Source organism: Ruditapes philippinarum, unplaced genomic scaffold (genome assembly GCF_026571515.1).
Source record: "Ruditapes philippinarum isolate M1 unplaced genomic scaffold, ASM2657151v2 ctg321_1_1_1_1, whole genome shotgun sequence".
In the NCBI taxonomy this organism is placed as follows: Eukaryota; Metazoa; Mollusca; class Bivalvia; order Venerida; family Veneridae; genus Ruditapes; species Ruditapes philippinarum.
The window spans coordinates 79,779-98,335 of NW_026860898.1; the positions used below are offsets into that span (position 1 = coordinate 79,779).

Sequence of the window (18,557 nt, forward strand, 5' to 3'; positions counted from 1 at the left end):
AAAATCTAAGAAATTTATTCTAAAGTGAGAAAAGACATTAAGAAAATATTGATCGTTTAATAAAGTTTATCAATATTTAGAGCACTCGAACTTGCTACCTATAAAGCCTTTAATGTAAAAATGTAAAAAAACGAATCTTAAGCAACGTAAATCCTGGAACTTGGGGCGGCTTACAGGTTTGATGCATTGATGATAAAAACAAGAGCCCGGTTTGAGCCGGGTGATGCTCCCCGAATAGGTTTTGGACACAGGAAAGTACACCTCTTGTAGTCGTGGAAAAAGTTCAAAGTGCAAAAATCCAAAATTAGGCAAGGAAGAGTTACTGTTCTTTGCACTGCACTTCTAATCAAAGTCATCTATCAACCTACAAAGTTTCTTGTTGATATCTCTTATGGTTTCTGAGTTATGTCCCGGACAACTTTAAAAAGTAAAAATAAACAAAGGGCAATAACTCCAGAATTAGGCAATGCACAGTTATGATTCTTGTGCACTGCACATCTACCCATTGAGATATATCTACCTACAAAGTTTCATGTTGATATCGCTTATAGTTTTTCAGCTATGTCCTGGACAAGATTTTTCTAAAAGGGGAGATAATTCAAAAATGAGGCTTAACAGAGTTATGGTTCTTTTGCACTGCACTTCTACTCAATGAGATCTATCTACCTACAATGTTTCATCTAGATATCTCTTATAGTTTTAGAGTTATGTTCCGGACAAAGTTCAAAGTGTTAAATTTAACAAAGGGCAATAACTCCAAAATTAGGCCAAAAAGAGTTATTGTTCTTATGCATTGCACATCTACCCATTGAGATCTATTCACCTACAAAGTTTCATGTTGATATCTCTTATAGTTTTAGAGTTATGTCCCAGACAAGATTTTTCTATCAGGGGAGATAATTAAAAAACCGGGCAATATAGAGTTATGGTTCTTTGACACTGCACTCGCCTTCAATGCCCTCTACCACTGTATGAAGTTTAAACAAATTATCTCCAAGGGTTTTCAAGTTATACTCCGGACAAGACAACGGACGGACGGACGGATAGACGGACTGACAGACAAGGCGCCGACTATATGCTCCCGCGAAATTTTTCGGGGAGCATAAAAAAATTCTATTGCAGAACAATAAACCAGTAAAATTTGACAACTTTTTTCATAATTTAAGCTCAAAGCTGAAAAGTTTTGGGATTCTTTTGGGATTCTTTTGAGTCAAAGTTTTGGGATTATTTCTTAAGTCAAAGTTTTTTATCCTTTTGAGTCAAAGTTTTATGATTCTTTTGAGTTTAAGTTTTTGGATTTTTTTCTTATTGAGTCAAAGTTTTTGGATCTTTTTTTAGTCAAAGTTGAGCCAAAGCTTTTGAATTATTTTGAGTCAATTACTATGTTCTGTACTATATAGTGACATGCTTTAATTACCTATATTGACTTATAAATGTATACTAAAGTACAATTGTAGTCTTTATATCGAGACACAGTTACCATTTGTTCACACACTGTTTGTAGCAAGTAGATATTTCATTCGCCATAAATAATGAAATTTCGCCCATTTATATCTATTAATCATAAGTGAAATAATAAAATAAAATTACTGACAAATTTGACAAGATATAGTTAGGGCACCTGTCACTTCAATAACTTTTTACAAACATTAATTTTTCTTTATTTTCTCATGGACACTTCTTTCATACATACAGTCAATCCTGAATAATAAGTCCAGGCTGCCTTTATGGAAACCAATCTTTGAAATCTATCAGAGAAATGTAAAGTAAAAACTTATATTTTGTAAAACAAAGCATTCTATGTACATTGATCAACCATATACAAATAGAATCACAGGTGAGGTATATCATCATTCCAATATACTTATAGTCATCAATCAATCAATCAATCAATCAATCAGTTAATCAATGACCGAGAGGTGAAAGTCGATGACTTCCCGATACTTCCCTCCCACATAAAGAGAATTGTTTTCAATTGTTTTCATGCACTGACAACGTCCAGCTATCTTACCGTAGGTCATAGCGAAATAATACACCCTGATATAATTAATGCACTAAAGGTCACCTGTCACGGCTTTAGGGTCATCCTACACAAATTAAAGTTGTAAAATTACCATATGACCTCAATAATGGTGGATCAACCTTAAAACCTAAAACTCAATTTAGAACAAAACAAAAACTATATTAAAAGAGAACTCTCCTTAAGTGCAATAACTCTAAACTCTGCCATAAAACTACATGAACAATATGCACATTATGTTACATACAAATTTTGTGTATATATATCATAGAATTTCTACAATAATGTAGCATATGGTTTTATAAACTTGAATGAATTAAGGGCGGACAGACAAACACTTAATATCAATAATGTCTTCTATAAATTGACAAAATTTTATATTCAATATCGTCTAATGCTGATTAAGCAAGTTTAACTGTATAAAATCAATACCATATTAAGTTATTTCAAAACAGATAACAATTTTGTGCCAAAACAAACAAGACAGAAATTGCAAATATACCTAAATTCCCGATGGAATTTCATTTCCTTAATACCTATATTTAGAGAAACAAACTTCTACATCGAAGTGGGATTAACAATTACATGCCACGAAAAACCAAGCCATGCAGTTTTGATGTTAAACGTGTTTCTTTGCCTCAAAATATTTTAAGTGATTTGTTTATCTATTAAACCTTTCTATCAAATTTCATAGACATTTAAAGAATGTATTTTTTGTGTGTACACTGGAGCACTTGGTTCAATATAACAGAGAGTCAATGCAATGTCTGTTCATTGTAATATTCTATAGCACTAAATGTGGAAATATTAATTTATACTTTCATTAACTAAATGTGCATCAAACATTTAAAAAAACATCAAAGCATATGCCTGACATTATTGCAGAAAGGCCAGACTCTACATTTATTGCATGGTGGGCAGGCTCTACATTAAGTGGTAGTAATATAAGGTCTGTCGGGCTATCCTTAAAAAATTATTACAGAGCTACCCTAAAAAATTATTTTGTTCAAGTTTGAAGACAATCCATTCAAAAATAACAAAGTTATAGCCACTAATAGCAAAATACTAGCAAAGTTTCAACATTTGACTTTGGAGGTCAAGGTCATTTATGGATGAAGGTCAAGGTTAATCTGGTCTACTGAAAGGTCTTGTCCAAAGGGTTGTTGTGGCGAAATATGAAGACAAAACACCAAAAACTTAAAATGTTATGAGCAAGGTGAAAATTTGCGAACGGCAACGTCAAAGTGACTGTAACAATACCTCTTTTTTTTCAAAAAAAGTCGAGCTAAAAAATTAAAAAAAACTTTTTTCAGCAAGCGGTCCCAAATACCTTAAGATATAATGGTCAACGAATCAAACATACATTAAACCTTTACAATCACCACATAAACCATTCTTCTGAATTACCAAAATTATTGCATACATGGCCTCGTAACTTATCTGCGATGACCCAAATGACAATGTCAACCTCTGTAACTTATACTCGTTGTTTATGATCAAAGTAATGAGATTTAAATTGCCGTCATTATAAACAAGTCTTACAGCTAGAATCCCTTTAAAATGATCCGATAGTCATTTTGTCTATATAAGATTGCCGATTTACTTTTTTACCATAATCGTTTTAAATAATCAAGTTCCGATATCAAGTCTATAACTGTTCAAAGGCAGTAATCAACGCGAGAATTTACAAGCATATAATGCTAATAAATTGTCAACAATTATGACGCATTGATGCACGTAAAAATTCCAAAACATATTAATAACCTTGTCAAGCTATACCGTGGGAACTTTTCACTGAAAAATCAAAAAAGCGCTCATAATGAGATGACTTTCTTGGATATAATGCAACGTGATCCTTTACATAAAAGGTTTAAAATATACCGTGCTTTAAGTTTATCTAATTTTTTTCTTATATTTAGAAAAAAGTGAAAACAAAAATAATTTTTTCTTGTTAAGTGTTTTTTTAAAAAACAACAACAAAAAACATGAATTTTAATTAAATATATACAACTTGTACTTTCACTCAGGTGAAATGACGTGAAAATAAGTTACATAGTTTAACGTGAACGTATTCAAAATTAATTACCGTGTGGATTAAATGATTCGATGAATTATTTTGGTGGAGTGGAGAAAAAAAAATTATTGAAAAATTTTCATGATAACCGAATTATTTTGTTATTCATGTATTGGATTATATAAAAAGGATTAATTATAAATAAGTAAACAAAGGATTATTCAAATTAGACAAAATATGCTGGATTAACATTTCTTCCAAACGGTAAGCTTAGATGTAAACACAATGTATCTTTTTAAAAGGGATATTATATTTTTCTAGTTTTTTTTAGGTTATTTTTGCATTAAATTTTTTTTTATTGTCCACTTCTTTTAAATTAAGATTTTTTTTTTTTTTTTTTTTTTTTTTTTTTGAGGGTGGGGGGAGAGAGTAATTTATTTGCACAGACATTGCATAGGAGACAGGAATATTACATTTATAACTCCGGGCTCAAATTCTTACAATTAAGCCATGACATAAAAGAGTTTTAGCCGAATTATCTAATCACAAATTTGAGTATTCTTTAATAATCATGTGAAGAATTTTATTACAAAGAAACGAGTTACAGCATTTATTTATGTGAGTTCTGTTGGTAGAATTGCAGGTTTTACGGCTCATCGACAATCACTATAATTGCAAATATGTAGCATGCATGCATAAGTTATTGTTTTGTGGACAGTGTATTGTTCACTTTAAGGATAAGTAGGAATAGAATTAATGGGGGAAGGAGGAGAATATGGGAGAAAGAAATGGGGGAGGGAGAGCTGAGAGAGGGGGAATTGGATGGACAGATTATAAAATTCAATGAAAATATGGTTTTTTCCCCAAAAAAATTTAGGGTCAAACTTCTTAAGCAACAGATTAGCATGATATACACATGTCTTGTTACATCAGGTGATCATTTTTTATTTAATATACATGTATTTTATTAGCATCATAACCACTGATAGATAAATTTTCCATCACAAGTGTTGCAATTTGCATCTTTTAATTTATCAAAAACCTGATTAATCTTAATACAGTCCCTACTGTCATATGTGACTTTCCAAGGGATCTTGAGAAAAAGGTCACATATGACAGGGAGTCTCTTAATACAGTCTCATAGAAAATTAAAATTTAAATACCATCTATCTGTCTATATATCATTGTGACTTAACATATATACTGTATAACTGTGTGAAGGAATAATATCTAACCAATTGTATGTAGACATACATATCTTTTTACAAAACATTGACCTAGGACAACCCAAACTGAAGGTCAAATGGTCAAGCAAAAAATATTTTCTGAAGCATTTCAACACCATCAATGTTAAGTCAAAGATGACCTTGACATATTAACCTAGATTTGACCTTGAACTTGATGATGACCTCCATAATGACATTCCTGTTTTGCTTTGTGTCCCTGTCAGGATTCCAACCCCGAGCTTTGAGGGCAAGTGGTTGGAAGTCAAGGCCCTTAACCACTTTGCCATGGACACCCCTATTTTTAAATTTCCTTTATCTTGTTTTTTGTTTGTTTGTTTTTGCATCTGGCAAATGAACTTGAAACTAATTTTCCAGTTCCTTGGTCCCCATAAACTTTAACTGTTAATTTCATATATCTATGTTTAGAAAGTCCTCAGTCATAAGACCAAAGTTCTTGCATTTTGCAAAAATACTTTTTGCAATAAATAACCTTGACCTTAGATCATTTAAACATTTTATTATCTTTGGTCATATCCTAAATGACCTTGACCTTTTAAGTTACAAAGCAGAAACTGATGAATAAAAGAATGCTTATTTTTCCTTTTTTGAACCAAAGATGTCATAAGTGGCAAAAAAAATGCAGTACAATCCAATGGGCTTCTTTAAATTTATTCCAATCTGATATCCCTTTTTTCTTCAGCTTTATTCATAAACTTTAAAATTTTGAATTTAAAACAAATTAAGTATGTATTCAGAGTAAGAAAAACTTAACGTGCATTCACATGTCTTGTATTTTGTATCGTATAACATCCATTGAACGGCACATAATAGGTTCCAATAAGAACCTTATCAAATTGATAACAATCACTTCATTTTTAATAGAATTTAATACTGTAAAATACAACTTTACGTCTATGTTCATTAGATACTTGAGATAAAATTAAAATAAGGTTTTAAGTTGAACATTGGTTTAATGGATTATTTTGGGATACATTGAATAGAGCTGTTTATCTGTTAAATGCCTTTTTTACTGATCTGTTTTTGTAAATTAAATACTGACTTTATTAAATATCGACAAACCAGTATCAAAATGGTCTCGGACACTATGTGGGCTTTATTTGCATTATTCTTTATAACTTAATACAGACTGAAACTTTTATTACCCCAAGTTTATTTCTTTAAAGTAACTTTTAATTTAATTTATGTATATATCTGGGGTGGGGGTGGGGGGAGTTGCTGTAAGGTTACCCAAATAAGCACCTTGTTTGCAAGCCAGATTTTTTATACAAATTTTCCTGTGTAGATTTTTAATATTTTCATAATAAGGAATTTTTTGCTTTGTTGTCAGGGTGCATTACGGTTAGTTAAGTTATCACAGGCTCAAAACCTAGATGAGTTAGGACAGTTATTTTATAATAATTAAAACAGTACCATATCTTACGACTTTAGTACTGGTATGAAAGATAAAAGAACTGGTCTATTTTACCAGTATGTACTGAATATTCCAGTACTGGTATTTAACATAAGATAAGTATTGGTAAATATTGAATCCAGTACTAGTATATAATGAATCCAGTACTGATTTACACGGATTCCAGTACTGGTATATGATATCAGTACTGGTAAATATTGAATCCAGTACTGGTATATGATAAATCCAGTGCTGGTTTACATGGATTCCAGTACTGGTATATGATATTAGTACTGGTAAATATTGAATCAAGTACTAGTATATAATGAATCCAGTACTGGTTTACATGGATTCCAGTACCGATATATGATATCAGTACTGGTAAATACTGAATCAAGTAAAAGTATATAATGAATCCAGTACTGGTTTACATAGGTTCCCAGTACTGGTATATGATATCAGTTTTGGTAAATATTAAATCAAGTACTAGTATATAATGAATCCAGTACTGGTTTACATAGGTTCCCAGTACTGGTATATGATATCAGTTTTGGTAAATATTAAATCAAGTACTAGTATATAATGAACCCACTACTGGTTTACATAGGTTCCCAGTACTGGTATATGATATCAGTACTGGCAAATATTGAATCAAGTACTGGTATATAATGAATCCAATACTGGTTTACAAGGGTTCCAGTACTGGTATATGATATCAGTACTGGCAAATATTGAATCAAGTACTGGTATATAATGAATCCAATACTGGTTTACAAGGGTTCCATTACTGGTATATGATATCAGTACTGGTAAATATTGAATCCAGTACTGATATATAATGAATCCAGTACTGGTTTACAAGGATTCCAGTACTGGTATATGATATCAGTACTGGTATAATAATGAATCCAGTACTTATAACAAAGACTCAACTCCTGGTTAATACTGGCACCAGTACTGGTATAATTATAATACTAGTTTACCTTCTCAGTTTTACAGAAAAGCACAGAGTTATAACTGAAACTGAATTTTAATATTTACCACCATGTGAGAGGAAAATTGACAATATTACATGAACTCTTTACAACACTGTTCACTCGATTTACCATGAAATAGATATCAGTATTAAATGAAACATAAATAACTCCGCAATTAAATTTGATAACATATAAGCTTAGAATGACTACAATCTTTATGCCTGGTTACCAAGTTCACAGATCATCCTTTTATAAGAAAGTGAATACAATTTCTTTTTATAAAATTGTGAGAAATTTCTCACATATCAAATGTAAGAAATGTAACAAGTTATTTCGCAGGCCTTTTTGCAAAATTTTTTTTTTTTATGAAATACTTCTCGTGTTGCAATGTATTAAAGAAAGCTCAAGAATTTTATAAAATCTGATTGTGGGAAACAAAAGTAGATTTAAATTCAACTTGGGATTTATTGAAGTACTTTCATAAACTATTCGTAACTATTCTTAAACCCTTCTCCAGCTAAAATTGTGTAATGGACTTGCCCTGCTTTGAATTTGGAACAGTCCATTGACAGTTAAAGGGATTTTGTTATCAAAAAATAAAAACTGAAATGTTGATATACACGTGTATATAGATATAGAGCCTGGCAAGACAGCATTCTTTTATTTCTGCTGAAATTGACACATTTTCTATATGGATTTATCAATGCCCCATTAACAAATTAGCATACAAGCTTGTTGAATTTATTTACAATGCATTAAATGTAACACCCTTGTAAGATAAAATTGGCTTAAATCCCCAATTGATATATATTAACTAGTTATCACCTTTTTTTATGGATTGCCAAAAAACCTGTAAAAAAATGATAACACTTTGCCCTGACTAAAGCAATACTGCCCTAACTGTATAATCTATGACCTTAAGATCAATCAGTCATAATTCACCTATGGACTGCCTACCAAATTCATTACAAAAAGTTCCTTTTTCCCATGAGAAAAAGTCATTCTACCAATATTTGTACACAAATTTTTATTGATAACTCACTAACAAATCAGTTTGGAGTGATTTTTAAGCCCATAAAACAATCTATCTGTTGATATTAAACGTCAGGTTATCAATATCATAAAAATATCCATTAATTTATCATATCAACCAATAACGGCCAACATAAAGAATTTCGCATATCATTTACACCCCTACTATTTCATCGCAAAATCACATCACCATGTCTTCCTAATTTTTTTCAAGCAGTATGAATAAACAAGCAAAATATTTCTTTAAAATAGGCAGTTGTTGTCCGGACCTCGCTCTATGCTAATAGAAAACAAGATACACGGTTGAAATTGGGACTTTAACATCAGACCTTTACGTTTGAGTAAAAGCGATAGATTTATGCACACCTCTCTGATTATTGTAAGCATTTTGTGCCAAGAAATTAAAAATAAGTACAAGTACTTGTAATTGTAAATTTGTCAAAATAAACGGGTTCTATCTAAAGTATTCACCTTTCAACTCTTTTAATTTGACCCTGACCTCTCTGAAACAGACCTTTGATCCATTCTGTATGGTCGTCAGCTTCTCGACCTTTCCACCAAGTTACATGTAGCTTTGTCTATTAATGTATTCATATAGAAAATACAAATTATAGTAAATAATTTCATATGAATGCACTGTTCAGTATGTTCATCTACAAATGTATGTGAAGCTATAAAAATCTAAGAATTCAACTTTTTTTTATTTCTAGAAATATTTGTTGAACCTAAATTGTCTAATATACCATGAACTATTAAGTCTGGGTAATGAATCATCATCAAGGGAAAGTCTAATTGAAGAAATTACTGAGAAAATGTAGCACACTTCTAATTCAAAAGCAGACAAGCAAAAAAAAAAATGTTATTCAAACAAATAAAGTTTTTCATTCATTTCTTTTGCAAAAGTGCCGAGAATAAAAATCTTGACTAGAAAACCGATATTCTACCTGAATTCACATTACGTTATAAAAAATTTTAGGTTTTTTTTTGTTTTTTTTTAAGCTTTCCAGAACTTATGCGGTAACACTCACCTGGTCTTGGAAAACCCATGCACAAAATCTCGAGCATTTTGCAGTAGATTGAGCAACCTTTACATTTTCTGCTTGGATTTTTTTTTCCTCTTTACTGTTTTCATCTACTGTTTATTCCATAGGTAAATCTAGCAAGCAACAAGGCTCTGTTCCTGTTCTCTGAAAATTATGCGGATTAGATCTGGAATTAGAGAAGAGAAGATATATAATATACTGGAGGAGGAAGCTATGTTCGAGATTAGGACGTAATAGAAGAATGCTTGAGAAATCACTTTATTTTCCTGCTTTATCACAAAATTGTGAATGTTTACAAAATCAAAAAAAACTTTTAGTTTGTGGATTTTTTATTCAATGAGTGACAATCTAAATACGGAAGCAATTTCTGGAATTATAACTACTGATATAAGGTAAGTGTCCGCTAAAAGTTTTACATTAAAAATTTCATTTTTTTCCCCGTTTTTTACCTGTCCTATATAACGACCATCTGGAAATAATATTCATTGTCATATAATTTTATTTGACATTAAATTTTTCTTAATTTCATATTACACAGTTTCAATTGCACACAAGTTTCATACTAAGAGAAAATTTCACTTTTTTAAAACAACCACCTGCATCAAAATGACACTCAAAATAAAATAACTACTTGCACAGTACACATAAACAGTAAAGTCCCTTTACCTATCTTACAAACTATACTGTCCAATGTATTTTGTACTTTCTGTAACATATTGCTATAAACTGCCAGCACATGAGTACTGTCATTAAGACTGGCTAAAACTCTGTTGACAAAGTGTAAAGAAATATGCAGGCTGGCCTGGCACTATACTGGCTGCAAAGGCTAATCACTTTTGGTTCCAGCAAGTTAGTTTTTACATTTATTTGAATGATTTATTGTTGTTTTTTTTCTTGTTTGTTTTTTTTTCTTGTTGTTTTTTTGTTTGTTTTTGTTTTTTTGGGGGGGAGATGGGTTGTTTGTTTTTTAAAAAAAATAAGTATCTAGCTATTTAGATACTCAAATCAGAAGATATGAAAATAACTAAGACATTTACAAAGCATGTAAATATTTTTCCAATAAAAAAATTACCTGGATTTTCTTACATAAAAATCACATGCTGAGGAACTCTTCAAGGCCAACATTTTTTCCATGTAAACAAGTCTTCTTTACCTGTAAGGTGTTCATATAAAATAAAGCAAGTGTATCTTTAAACTCCTATCCTGCTTACTCAATTTAATTGACTTACCCGGCTTTGAATTTGGAACAGTCCATTGTAAGCTTTGAGAATTTTGATTATGAAAAAATTATATTAAAACAGACAATATCAGAGACTAGCCATACTGCATAGTAGGCTGGCCAGATTAAATAATAGCTGCAAAAGTCTTCCCTTATTGCTATTAGATCTCAAATTAACTCTTAGACTGCTACAGAATCTAACTATGTGACCATTGCAGGCCAAGATCAGTCAGCATATCTTTTCTCTCTGATCATTGCCTGCACTCAGTAGTCTTAACATATTTATTTGAGCTTGATTGCTAAACAAGTTCTTTCAACTTATATTAATCACTTTTGAGTCCGCTTCCTGGTACCAACCAGTACTGGTGTCATATGAAGAAACATGGTCGTGATCTAAGTAGGACTCGAACCCATGATCCTTGGTATTAGAGGCAGGTACCTTAACCACTAGGCGACCGTTTCCCTTGAAGCTTGCCTGCACTGTTTTCTTATTTTGACATTTTTCCCTAAAAGTAATAAATAGTTTTGTCCAGACTGAAAGCGAGATAAGTCCATTTAAAATATTTAGGTGGGAGAAGGGTTAAATACCAATTATCTTACAGATATAGAGAATTATTGACTACCTCTCTGTTGTTTTTGTTGTTGTTGCTTCTTGTATATCAATCATACTTGTTTCTCAGCCAATCAGCTGTCATCTATTGTCCATTCACTCAGCTACCTTATTATCTACAACAATATCTGATGTGTTCTCATTCAATAGCTGCAGAAAACAAAATAATAAGAAAAATTAAACGTTATTAGTAATCTAAACAAATAAAACATCATAAAAGTTAACATTTACTTAACATTTTCATATACATTGTACATAATGTTACAAAGCTAGTGTAATTGTCATGCAGTGCTGTATATATCCAGTGCTGGAACCAAAAGTAATTAGGTCAATGCCACCAGTGTAGAACCAGACCTGAGTCTAACTAAACTTTCGTCCTAATATCCCAAAAATGATAATGGACGATTCCAAAAGCTGGACACTGGTAAAGTCCATTTCATGAATTCACAAGTTAAAGACCATTCATTTTAAAATATTAAAACTGGGCAGCAATACATTGAGTTTTGCTTGAACTGCACAGATGAGCTGGCTGGCTGGGGACTATAAGTAACACTGTATGCAAGCAATCAGTGCCCACTAATATTCAAAGTGTGAAAGGTACCTGCCTCAAAGCTATGCATTGCCTGCTATACAGCTATTCCACAGCCCATTACAACTTTTCTAAATCATCAAATACTGGTTCTCAGAAACATGTCAAAAAAAATTTCAGAATGCATAAAAACTTTTTATAGGAAAGTAAACTGAAAACATTATCAATACCATAGATTGCAGGACTAAAAACATTTTCATAAAGATTTTCAAGATACATTTATCAATACCTATCAGCCCACACACGGCCAATTATTCCTTTTTAAACAACCCTATTTCACCAGCAAGTCTATGAGATTTGTTTGATTTATCTATATTCTACATCTATTTAATTCTATTTTGACTGAGTCCAGAAGTTGCTGAGGTAATTTTGATTACCCAACCTTCGCCAACATTTCAAATTGAAAATAAATCTTGAAAGAAACCAGTTACTATGGAAAGAAATTTTATGTTTTAAAGCTAAAGGAAACTGAGAACATCACTGCACTAGATGAACTCTGTAGAAAAAATGTTCATTTATCATTCTGTCCTAAGATAGCAGAAGTGTGAATCAATCTTTTGAGTAAGTAGCCAATAATACATTGTAATGCTTCATGTTTATACCAGATCAACACAGTGATAGATGGTAAAAAATAAGAACTTATTCTCATATCTTTCTCTTATTCTAATCAATCACTACGCTGCTTACATCATGGAAAATCATTGTACTTAGAAAACTTTTGTTTTGAACAATTTCGTTTTTTTTTATTTGTTTAGCCAATACTAATTCAACACTGAACAAAAATTCATTTCCCAGTTTTATACTAATACACAATTAATGGATGCAGATTTCTTAATTTATTCCCAATCCATCAAAGATTTTGCTTCCGTCCTAAGATATTTTCAACTCCGAAATAAATTAAAGGATGTTTTACGCAAGGATAAATACTGATATTAAACAATTTATATTATGATTGAGAAGATACCACTTTCTTGCTTTCCATTTATTTTCCATCTAGTCCTTTTTTCTTTGCTACTTTTCGTAAGTTAACTGTACATTTAAAACTTGAAACAATTTCATGGCTTTAAAATCTATTTAAAACATTAATAGCTTCGTGCATTAACAATTAGATAAATTACATGTTATCTTGGATAGAATCCAGGAATGCATACGTACTTTTAAATGATAGCAAGCCTAAATTACGTAACTTTATTATTTTGTAGCAGCGTTAAAATATTTTATCATGCAAGCGAGACGATTGTCGCCATCATTTTATCTTCTTCCAAAACGTATCGGATTGTTACTAAAAATACTCATGTAAATCTGGAATTTATTCAACATCTTGCGATTCATGTCAAAATAATAAAACATCAGCTTTTGCAGTACTACACAGTACAAGATCTATTGTCTCTATCTACTAACGTGATAACTGCCACAACGTAGTAAGAGCCGACAGAAAAAAAAGTACATTAAAATTAATACTAAATGCACAAAAACCATCTCTGAGCTTACAGGGTATCTTTTACATTTTAATTGATACCGTAGATGGAATATTTGGAAAAAGTAAATCTTAAATTAAAGATTCAACTCCATTCTATTCCCTGTTTTCACCTTGAAAAAAAAAGAAGTGCATACACATACTTGTAGGTTTTTACAATTTTGTTTAACTTGTTCCAACTTTGTCATGTGTTCCTCTCGTATTAGTTTAAATACTTTAGTAATTCCCTATTTAGCTATTTTAATTTTATCAAGCACTACTATGCTAATCTGAAAGGTGAACAATGTCAAGTGATGACAACATCCAGTTGATGTCAAGTGAAGGTGCCATCAAATTAGTGTAAAGTGATGGTGTCATTAAATGGTGTCAAGTGATGATACTATCAAACTGGTGTCAAGTGATGGTGCTATTAAATGGTGTCAAGTGATAGTGCTATTCTACTGGTGTCAAGTGATGGCGCCATCAAGCGTGTCAATTCATGAAGTCATCCAGTTGACATCAAGTGACCGACTCATCCAACTGACCTTAAGGCCTGTTAAATTACAATGTTCAAACCAGTCTCAGGCTCATGTCCAGTGTAATGAAAAACCTACCATATATCTTCACCAATAATTATAAAGCGACCATGAAATTTAAATTTTCATAACAACTCTTGTTACAACAATGATGTAAATCTTAAAGTTTGATGTTTTCTTCTTAAATGCTTATTCCTCCTAAAGCAGTAAGTTGTATGTGAAGTTAAAACATCAAAATGATAAGTACAAAGCTACAAATCACCTCTTTGAGATGTGCTTCTAATCCATTAATCTTTATTTCTGAATATTATCCAAATATCCATCAAAGAGATATGTTGTTTATAGATATCCTCCCATCTTTAACAACACATAGGACTAAATCACCCTTGCCTATCTTAGTGCAAAAACCTTTTAGTAAGAAGTCATCTGAAGCCATGAGGTATGATGACAACAACATCATTATCATTTTATTCTACAGTCATTTTACCTGTACCCCTATTGCCAAATTCAAGTACTCTAAATACATATCAGTTTTCTGTTGGAAAAACTAGAAAATTACTGTCAGCCTATTAAAATGGTAGACTGATTTTCACATGGTTCTCTTCTCGGAGATTACCTGTGCCAAATTTTATCTTATGTCAAAATTTCTTATCTTTTAAAACTGATTTAATGATGAACTAGTGTAATTGAAGGTTTTCAACAAGTATACTTTGTGTGTGTAACAAATTCTGGCACAGTATTTTCCTGAGAAAACTGTAATTGATTGAGGAACAAATTGAAAACAAGTAATTTCCCATGCAACTGCACTGCACCATTTGGAAAAATGTAACTCCATCTATGGACAGTACTGGCATACATGTATCTGGCATATAATTCTGTGAAGATTTAGTTTATTAACTTTTGTTTTATTTAAATTCTTTGATACCTTCAAATATTCTAATCAATTTATTAGTGCAGTCTGCTATACTAAACAAAATTAAGTAAAAAAAAGCTTGAGCAATCAGTCAGTATGGTATGATAAAAGATTTTGTAAACTTTATTTTCAAAACTTTCTGAATAATTACCAAAATGTTCAAGGATAATTCTGCCATGTGCAAAATAATTGGTAAAGTCCGAATGGCAAGTCCATTTTGTCTCTCTAAGAGCTAAGACAACCAGTCCATTTCATTTCTGTAAAAGGATGTGAAAACCAGTCCATTTCATCTCTGTAAAAGGAAGTGGCAACCATCCAATTTCATCTCTGTTTGCTACCAGTCCATTTCATCTCTGTTAAAGGATGTGACTACCAGTCAATTTCATTTCTGTAAAAGGATGAGGCAACCAGTCTGTTTAATCTCTTTTGACAACCAGTCCATTTCATCTCTGTTAAAGGATGTGACTACCAGTCAATTTCATTTCTGTAAAAGGTTGTGGCAACCAGTCTGTTTCATCTTTGTAACAGGATATGGCTACCAGTCCTTTTCATCTCTGTAAAAGGATATGGCTACCAGTCCTGTTCATCTCTGTAAAAGGATGTGGCAACCAGTCGTTTTCATCTTTGTAGAAGGATGTGACGACCAGTCAATTTCATCAATTTAAAATGTTCTAAAATGAAATTTTCAGTTTTTTTGGCATCCATTTTCACGCTTCTTTCACAGAAATTAACGTTGGCATCTGGCCTAAAATATGAATAGTAAATGCATGGATAAGAAAATCTGAAATTAACAATTGTGTGAGAACAGATACATTAGACAATAGAATTTCATCAAAACTTGGCACTGTCTACAGTTTTATATACCATTAATGTTAGTCATTTATCAGTGTTAAACATAAATTTAATGCAAGCTCAGAAAAGCACCCATCCTTACCTAAACTGTATAAACAGTAGGCCAATGAATGAGGTTGTGTTTTTTTTAGTGTTCATATAGGAAAACCACAGAAATTGTAAGAAAACATCTTTTCATGAAGAGTTGGGCCTGAAAAGTCAGCTTAAATTATGAAGTCAATGACTGAACTCTAGTTTCAAGTTAGACCTGCAGTGTTAGAAAAAGGAAATATGAAGGAATTATAATTATTGATGGATACAGCTTTTTAAAGACAACATTTATTTTTATACAATTGTTCAAGACATGACTGCAGATATCAAAAGGACTCATAGATAAGTCAATACAAATTGTTTTATGTCCCAGCTGCAAATCTCAAAAGCAGTTACAGCCAGAAGAACTAGTTTCAAGTCCGGCTTCAGAAATCAAAAGCAGTTGCTGCCAAAAGAACTAATTGTAGTCAAGTTTCAAGTTTGGTTTTAGAAATCAAAAGCAGTTGCTGTCATAAAAACTACAAGTAGTAAGTTTCATGGTCGGTTTTAGAAATCAAAAGCAGTTGTAGCCCTAAGAACTAGTTTTAAGTCCAGATTGAATGCAGTTGAAAGCAAGACGAATACAGCTTTCAACAATCAAATAAGTAAAAAACATTGTTTTTCGTTTATTTGCAACAATTCTATGATAAAGAACAGTAAGTGCTGAGTGTTTCTGTTTTTCGATGGCAGCAATCTGGGCTGTGAAAGATCAACAGATCTGGTTCATCTGTGATAAACATGATACAATGTCAGCCATTCCTGTCAATATACAGAAAATTATGCAAAAACTGAGTGACAGCGCATCTTGTTTACGTTTTTTATGATCCGGATTATCAAACAGACCTGGATCTGATCATTTATTGTATTCGAGCTAACAGTTGCAAAAGCAGCTGTTTTTCTACAGGCACGTTGTATGTAAGCCATCACGTTTTCTGAACAAAATGTGCCGATAACATTTCAGATGAGCTGTTAAACGTACACAAAAAACAACCTGATAACTTTGATTTCAAATAAGACTTTTTTTTCTTTTCTTAAAAAAATGCACTGCCTGAAACAATGGTACATCTATCCAAAAAAAATATTCATCAATACTTGAAACTGTCATAAACTAATATTAAAGTTCTAAAATATTCACCTAATGATGAAGATACCCATCCTGCCTTAGATTCATTCCTGATCAGGTACATGTAAAACAAAATTTCGCTCAAATACTACAGACAACATCAACCTCTTCGTCTAACTTCTTTACACTACTACAATAGCTTTACCATAACAATACCATTGCAGCAGGTTCATTTGGTGAAATTTCTAAATACCTCCGCAGATCCCAAAAAACGTTCAATGTGAAAACACGATCCCTTAACAAAACATCGTTACGTTGTAGATATTGCATCATTGTAGGTATTGATCCCGGAGGTATGCTTTCGCTATTTACAATCTGCATAACTTGGCATGTTACCATTGAATACATGATAAATTCAAAGCCCAAGATCATAAGCCTCAAGTGCTGCAAATTTCTGAACGAGTACACTTCATAGTTTTAGTGCCATTGGAAATAGAAATAATTGATTCATTTTCATCCATGGGATGTGAAGCATTCAAAAAGTGTTTTGCAACTTTTCGTAGCGCTTTTTTTTCCCATTCTCTTCTCAGGCAGCCAAGCCTTAAGCTGTAAATTAATTATAACACACACGCGCAAAATCTTGAATTGTTTACTTTTATCTGTAATCGGTTGAAAGGAAAAAAAGTTATTTGTACAAATAAACAACCTTTTGAGTTATGAAATATACAGATTTCTAAGTGCTGAACAAAGATGAAATGCACAATCCCTTTAATTAAGGACACTTCTGGCTTCATCTTAAGCTTAAGTAGTGAATTCTTGCATTTTGCTTTGAATTCTTGAATCAGTAGTGATTTATTGATGCCACCAGAATAGATGCATGACAGTCAACACATCTGTTCACAATGACAACACCCTATAATGTTGACTACTTTAAATTAAGCATTTTGATATCAAAACCCTCTACCTTAACACTTACCCAGCTGAATATCTTAAATGGACTTGTCCATAATTCAATCAGGGCAAAACCATTTATCATTTTTAGGGAAAATTTCAAAATGCGTACTGAATAGCAAACAGTGCAGACCATAATCAGATGGCATGTTAACTGGTTATTCGTTATCTGCATTGGTCATATGGGCAGAACCAGTTGCTGCTAACAGCCTAAGAACTAATAATGAACAGTTCCAATCATTATCTCAAAGTATAAATATATGTATGGTCATGATAATCAAACTCGTGTTCGTGTAATACCCTTTGCTTCTTCATTTATATACATGTACATGTACAAGTGATAGCGGAACATATACCATGTGTGCTGACAAAGTTCGAGCCTGAAACCTATTGACTAGGCTGTTCATGTCTTATCAAATATATATAATCTTGTGCATTCGACTATATTTGATGACAAGAAAATTTTCATTTTTGTACTCAAGCAATAGTACAATGTCATGTCATGTAATAGGTATTCCAAAGAATAAAAGAAAGATTATAAAAGTTTTTTTCAACAGAAAACAAAAATCATTATGA

General features: G+C 31.9%; 1 protein-coding gene and 1 long non-coding RNA gene across 5 annotated transcripts in view; one reads left to right on the top strand and one right to left on the bottom strand.

Annotated features, from left to right (window-relative positions):
• Positions 1 to 18,557, top strand: part of LOC132713790 (delta-like protein B) — a 98,319-nt gene that overhangs the window by 32,919 nt on the left and 46,843 nt on the right. For 3 of the 4 annotated variants that reach the window (XM_060696469.1, XM_060696466.1, XM_060696471.1), the window contains exons 1-2: positions 3,877 to 4,298; positions 9,831 to 10,115. The gene's annotated coding sequence lies outside the window, so the exon portion shown is untranslated. Of the gene's footprint in view, positions 1 to 3,876; positions 4,299 to 9,830; positions 10,116 to 18,557 lie in introns of those variants that run through there. The other variant, XM_060696467.1, reaches the window with a different exon arrangement.
• Positions 1 to 18,557, bottom strand: part of LOC132713791 (uncharacterized) — a 52,861-nt gene that overhangs the window by 32,795 nt on the left and 1,509 nt on the right. Inside the window, exons 2-4 of the long non-coding RNA XR_009623483.1 lie at positions 11,566 to 11,702; positions 10,796 to 10,876; positions 9,709 to 9,889 (exon numbers count right to left, since the gene is read on the bottom strand). This is a non-coding gene — a long non-coding RNA (uncharacterized LOC132713791). The remainder of the gene's footprint in view (positions 1 to 9,708; positions 9,890 to 10,795; positions 10,877 to 11,565; positions 11,703 to 18,557) is intronic.